Source organism: Camellia sinensis, chromosome 4, assembly GCF_055761805.1.
Source record: "Camellia sinensis isolate YWXY chromosome 4, ASM5576180v1, whole genome shotgun sequence".
In the NCBI taxonomy this organism is placed as follows: domain Eukaryota; kingdom Viridiplantae; phylum Streptophyta; class Magnoliopsida; order Ericales; family Theaceae; genus Camellia; species Camellia sinensis.
The window spans coordinates 46,385,823-46,393,219 of NC_138964.1; the positions used below are offsets into that span (position 1 = coordinate 46,385,823).

At 32.7% G+C, this 7,397-nt stretch overlaps 1 long non-coding RNA gene across 1 annotated transcript; it reads right to left on the reverse strand.

Annotated features, from left to right (window-relative positions):
- Window positions 1-738: 738 nt before the first annotated feature.
- On the reverse strand, window positions 739-1,435 carry LOC114320595 (uncharacterized). Its single transcript, XR_014366437.1, has 2 exons — window positions 1,224-1,435; window positions 739-1,073 (listed from the first exon to the last, which is right to left on the reverse strand). It is a non-coding gene; the product is annotated as an uncharacterized LOC114320595 (long non-coding RNA).
- Between the last annotated feature and the right edge of the window lie 5,962 nt (window positions 1,436-7,397).

A 7,397-nucleotide genomic window follows, 5' to 3' on the forward strand; every position in this document is an offset into this window, starting at 1 on the left:
CTCCCTCCCAAAATATTAGTCTCTTATTTTATTTTTCATTGTTCCAAAAAATTAGTCCATTTTTAAAAATCAAGTACAAAAATAATATAAATTTTCTATTTTGTCCTTTTTTTAAATTCATTAACAACATAAAAAATATAATTATGACCTTGATATTCCCCAAAAAATGTACTATCAAAGAGTAATTTTAGAAAATTAATTTTTTTAAAGTACAATAATTATACTATCAAAAAAAGTTCAATTTCCTAAAAGGGACCATTATTTTGAAAAAATTAATTTTTTAAAGTATAATAATTATACTATCAAAAAAAAAAGTTAAATTTCCTAAAATGGAGTATTATTTTGGGACGGAAGCAGCAGTAATTTAGGATAGGAAAATGTCTCGTAACTCAAATTTTGTGGCTCAAAAGTGGCTCAAATGGCCAAAACGACGTCGTTTTGGCCATTTTTATGTTGTTCTGTACGTCGTTTTGGCCATTTAAGCCACTTTTGAGTCACAAAATTTGAGCTACGTAACATTGTCGTTTAGGATAATATATGCACCCAAAAAAGATGTGTACTTCAGACTTTTCGAGCCTAATAAGATTGTTTAGCAGTGTGCAGATGGAGAAGTAATTTTTTGGTCCTGGGGAACGCCACGTGGTGGTTCATGAAGCGGTGGAACACTTTGGATTTGAATGATTGAGCAAGCAAACAAATATAAAAAGAAACCAACACATCCTGAGTAATTTCCAAAAATTAATCTAACATATCATCACAAACTTTCATTTAATCGCATATAATTCAGACCAAATCACTCCAAAATCTATATACATACGCATTTGAAATAATAACAGAAGAATCGAATTAAATCAGAGAGATTCAATCAACTCAAATAGCAAGAGTTCAGACACAAGCAAATTGATTTCACACATAGGGCCACAGTATAATACCATAAGATTACAGCTAAACACACACAGATTTTGAGAGAGAGAGAGAGAGAGACTAGGCGAGTGGACGGTAGTCGCCGCGAGTCATATCGCGATCGACGCAGAGGATCGCATAGAGAGCGTAAACTATTCCAGGAATGTAACCTAAGATCGTCAATACCAAGCATATGAAGAACTCAACCTACAATCCACAATTTATACATGCATAAATATACATATGTGTGTGTGTATATATATATATATATAGAGGGAGAGAGAGAGAGAGAGAGAGGAGAGAGGGGGGAAGGGGCTTACGCTGCAGCAGCCATGCCTGATGCAGACGCCGACAGGAGGGAGCAAGATTGCGATCAAGATTTCGCAGAAGATCACACAGCAATTTGTCATGGTTGAGTTGAATTTAGCAGAGAGGGAGAGAGAGTTGAGAGTGAGAAAGTTGAGAGAGAGATACAGGTTCGACCTGGGGAAGTCTTAATGGAGACGGAAACAAATAGATGGGAACCACTTGGTTTATTCATTGTGGATATAACAATAATGAGTTGTTTGGCAAAGGTTAAAATTTAATTTTTTAGGTTAAAATTTATAAAAAGATAAAATAAGTTAAAATAGTTAATAAAATAAAAATTTATAATTATTTCATTTTTTTTTTATAAACATCGCATCTAATTATAAAAAAAATTAAACATCTTTCTAAACATAAAAATGTTAACCTACTAAAATAATTAAAAATTAAAATAATCTAATAAAATAGCCAATTTTCCAAACAAGACCAAAATTAAAGATGGCCTGTGTATGTGGTGGGGTTATTTGGGAAGTTAATTTTTTAATTAGAAAAAAGTTAAAAAATTAAAATAATAATAATAAAATAAAATAATTAAAATTCATTTTAAAAAAATACAAATTAATCTTTTATGTCTTTTTATACAATTTAAAAAAATCATTTTCATATGCAACTAATTTTTCTCACTTCATAGAAAAGTTTTTGAAAAAGGCAAACCCCCGCCAATACTTTAGGGATGATTTGAGAAGTTGATTAAAAATTAATTTTTTGACTTTTTTTTTTTTATCATTTTATGAATAAAAAATATCAGAATTGATATAACTCAAAATAGATTAAAAATTAAAAACTAACTTTTAACTAGCTTCCCAAATTGACTCTTAGTTGGGGCATTTAATATTCTAATATTGTATGTTGATAAACAAGATAACAAGTTTAATATAGTATACAAATGTGATAAGAATAGTGTTTGACGAGGGTTAATATGTTGGAGCAAGGCTTGGGCTGGTTGAGCTAATGTGCTTGGCCTAAACCAATGAATTGCTCTGATGCAGGTCAAACAAAGAGTTGGGTTAGACCCAGTCAGCCACCCCAAGCTAGGCCAATTAAAGAATTGGGCTAGACACAACAACAAAAAAAAGTATTTGGTAACAAACTCATTTAATCTCTAAACATCAAATTTTCATCACCAAAGTAATTTGTTAAGTAGCTGGTGACGAAAAATTGTTTCGCTGCCTATTTTCCATTTTTGGCGATGAAATTTTTCATCTCTAAATGTTGCATTTTTCGTCCTCTATAACATCAATTTCGTCACTAGAATTAAATAATATTTTATTTTAATTGTTTTGGCCACGAAATATTTCGTTACCAAATATGAAGATAGAGGTTTTAGTGACAAAATTTATCCTCACCAATGATATAGATTAAGGTGACAAAAAAATTTGTCACTAAAATGAGCACAAAAGAAAATTCTTCAATGACAAAACATTTTGTCGCCAAATATTTCAATTTAGCGACAAAATATTCAGCAAATGTGACAAAATTATTCGTCATGTTGTTTGAAAACTAATAGTGACGGTTTTTTTTTTTCGTCACTAATAATACTTAAAAAAATTTAAAATGAGGGTAATATTTTTAATTTTCAAATTTTCTTTTTACTAAAAATTTCTTGTGCATTTTAATAACCTGTTCAATAAAATATCTAATACAAATCAATATAAAAAATCTATTCATTTTCATAAACACCACAGTCGAAATGTCTCATAATATTCGCAAAAATACAATATCAACTGCGGATTACCAAGCACATCTCCTAATATCCACAAAAAAACATGTGTCCTAATATCCACAAAAATATAATATCAAGTGCAGATTACCAAACATGTCCCATAATATCCACAAAAATATAAAATTTACAACGCAACCACAATACATGTAAGATAATATGAACAAAAACACAAAATGAGTAAGCTTCTGCTCTCCAGATTACCAAACACGTCCATATCTAATCTCCAATTTGCAACAAAAAAAAAAAAAAAAAAAAGAAAGACAATTATTATCTTATCAATGAAATATACAATTTAATATTTTTCAAGCCTAGGCATTGGAAAAATATTGCGTTTCGTAAATCTTTCTAACTATGATTTGAGAGTATGAGTTATTTTGAGTTTGTGAGTTGTGAAATTATGATTTGAGTGTGGAAAATTTGTTTGGTGAAAGAGTTTTGAAAAGAGTTTTGAATTGAGTGGGGAATTTTTGATGTGACATATGATATTTGATACAAAAACTTACAACTCATAACCAATCATATAACTCAAAATTCTATTAAAACACAAAAAAAAAAAATTTAAAATTCAGAAAATATTTTTTTGAATATATAAAAATTAAGATATGTCAATTGCAAAAAAAAAAAAAATTGCAATGTTCCGGTCAACCTGTGGGACGACCGGTTAGGCTAATTTGAAAAAAAAAATTGAAAATCGCGCCTCACATAGAGTTTTCTGAAGAGTTTTCTAAATGTTGTGAAAATGTGATTTGAGAATACTATCCAAACATCATATTGAAATGTGGGGGTAGAATCATAATTTGGAAATCATTCCAAACACAGCCTATATTTTTCGACTTAGTTTTCAAACCGGGAGTCCTATGCTAGTTCTGTAAGTTTTCACAAGTTACAATGGTCCCTTCCGAGGTGTTCGAGGTATTCCCCAGGGCTTCTCGTGGTTGTTTCACAATTTTGGCCCCCGATGGTCTATTTTCAAGCTTAAGTGTTGAAAAAATGTATTTTTCGATTTAGTTTTCAAACCGGGAGTCCTGTGCTAACTCCGTAAGTTTCCAAAACTTACATTGGTCCCTCCCGAGGTGTTCAGGGTGTTCCTTGGGCCTTCTCGTGGTTGTTACATGATTTTGGCCCCCGATGGTCTATTTTCAAGCCTAAGTATTGGGAAAGTGCATTTTTTGACACCGTGCTAGTTCTGTAAGTTTTCATAAGTTACAATGGTCCCTTCCAAGGTGTTTGAGGTGTTTCCAAGGCCTTTTCGTGGTTGTTTCACGATTTGGGCCCCCTGATGGCCTATTTTGAAGCTTAAGTGTTGGAAAAATACAACTTTCGACTTAGTTTTCAAACCAAGAGTCTCGTGCTAGTTCCGTAAGTTGTCACAACTTACATTGGTCCCTCCCGAGGAGTTCAGGGTGTTCCCCGGGCCTTTTAGTGGCTGTTACGTGATTTTAGTCCCTAATGGCCTATTTTCAAGCTTAAGTGTTGGAAAAGTGTATTTTTTGACTTAGTTTTCAAACTGGGAGTGCCGTACTAGTTCCGTAAGTTTCCACAACTTACATTGGTCCCTCTCAAGGTGTTTAGGGTGTTCCCCGAGTCTTCTCATGCCTGTTACACAATTTGGGCCCCTGAAGGCCTATTTTCAAGCCTAAGTGTTGGAAGAGTGCATTTTTTGATTTAGTTTTCAAATCGGGAGCCACGTGCTTCTTTCGTAAGTTTGCACAACTTATGTTGCTCCGTCTCAAGGTGTTTGTGATGTTCCTAGGCCTTCACATGCAAATTTCACTATTTTCCAGGGACCTTTCGCGCCTAAATGTAAAGTAGTTTTTTTTATTCTACCCTAGTTGAAGAAGAAATTTTCTACTAATTAACATAGAAATATAATATACTAACCAAGAAGCTTGTCCATCATAATATAAACTTTCCCCACTCTCAAAATTTCTCGTGATACCTTTTTGTCTCAAACACTCTATGTTTTTTTTCTGACTTTTGAAACCTTACAATTTGTTCATTTTACTATGTTATTTGTATCTCAAGGCATTGAACATAGTCACTATTTTCAGCAGGTCCAACAGTTATATTCATAGAAGAAGAAGGCCTCATACCGAATTCTTTCACATAACCTGACCTTGGCTTTATTCTACCCTACACAGTAAAATAAATAATTTTATCAAAATTAATATGCATTGCCTTGTACATACATAATTACTTGGCTCTCCAACGAAATCCATTCATGCGTGTCTGAATTATAGTGGATGGACTTGTAAAATTTTGCCAAATCGGGCACTTTTCCATTTGCAATTATCTAATTCATTAGTTTTTTAATGTTATTTCAAATATTTAAATAACAAAGCCTACTAATCCAATAAAATAAATTAGTAGAATGCACCGAGCTATATACCCGACCGGGATTGATTTTGATCCACATCGATGTTTTGTTTTCATTTGCATCTTATTATTCACAGTAGTTAGTGATTGTTCCTACACAATTGAAACACCAATAAAAACAAGAAAAGATAACATTAATACGAAGAAACTTAATTTTTGACAATTAACATAAAACATTTTACCTTGAATTTTTAACTATTCCACTTGTCAATTAGAGATGTCCACTAATTAAGAGTAACACTTTCAAGTGGGTGGCTTCTTGCGTAATCCTCCCCTCTTGCATCCTTAAGTTGCTTGTATTGTTTGTGTAGCTTATAGGTGAAGCCACTCAATCGTCGACCAAACTATGTGTCTAAGGCATTTGCTACATCACTCCAATTGCCTTATAGATCAAACTAATCCTACAAAATCCAAAAAAAAAAAAAAAAACACCAAAGCCTAACAACTAAACAACATTGTCCACCAACCAAAAGGAAGCTAATACAAAATAGACATTAAAGAAATACAAACTAAAAAACTAGTAGGCGCAGCTTAAAATAGGATTGTGAATTCTTAAGTAAGAAAGTTGAGTATAGTAACACCTTGAACACATACATAGCTCATTATAAAACAATTAAAAGAAAAGAGACAAAACATAAAAGATAAATGATCTAGTACAACTTGTAAACATGAAAACCATAACTAATTAATTCATTAAAAAAGGAAAGATAGAGATGCTTATCTGATTCAAGGTGGCCATATCTAATCATCCAAAACAATTTGTTCAAACTTTTATAAATCAAGAAATGAATAGTCATATCCTTTTGGATTATTGAATATGCTAAATATGATAAAGGAAAAATGGGGCAGATGAGAAAATCCTATAGTGCAATAACCCCGACCTATGATTAGCTGATTAACCATGCATGATTATGCCTAATAAGAAACTAAGATGAAACCCTATGTTAATTACATGCACATTGCATAAATTGTATTTATATCTGTCTGTAGTAGGAATATCTGTTTTTGTTTCTAATTTATTCTCCGAATTGAAGGCCTTATCGGCATCCGATCACAAAATTGACTTGATATATGTGTTAGTTGGAATTTTTATAACATTATGGTAGGTTCAATTGAAATTCGATTTGGAACGAAATAATTAGATTAATTAATACTCATTTGCTTCGTTTAAGTCAAGATTAAGTCAATGTAATGGGCCTATATAAGGCCACTCTCCACATCATTTATGCACTTGGCACTCTCAACCCCTCATCTTTGAAGACTAAAACATGTGAGAGTGAGCGAGAGGAGGAAACTTGAGCTCAATTATAGAGTATTTAATAGAGATTTGGAGGAATTGGAAGGAACGTCAAAGATTACACTTCTATACTTGAGAATTCAAGCTTGAGGTAGGAAATTCAACCCTTGGATTGTATAATTTTGATGCTTAAACCTTGGATTCAAGAGAATTGAGTGGATTATATGAGAATTGAACTAGAAGTGTAGAAATTGAGTCATACCATGCATGCATGCACTTCCATCACATTTTTGAGTTTGAATTTCAAACAAATTTCACATGCATGTGTTTATCATGACTTGGTTTTGAGAATTCATCACATTTCTTATCATTTGGAAAGTTTAAGTTCATAGCAATTCATGCATGTCATGTTCATGGTATATTCATAAGTTTCAAGTTAACTTTTGAGTAATTCACATGCTTTTGGGCCTCGGTTTCAAGGAATGATCTTTACTTCACTATGTTTTCCAAGTTTACATAAGTTTCCTCAAGTTTTTGGCCCAAAAGACCATGATTTGCAGCTTTGAAATTGAGTTTTCCACTTAGCAGAACAATCTGGAAATTCCAGATTTTGCCTTTTCGCTCGAGCGACAGATCCTGCACTCGAGTGACCACTCTGTGATCTTGCACTTTCGCTCGAGTGACCATAAGTCTGCTCGAGCGTGAAATGAATGCTCTCAGAAGTTCACATGTTTTGCAGACCCCTCGAGCGACAAGAGTTACACTCGACCAAGAACCTGAGTCTCACGCTCG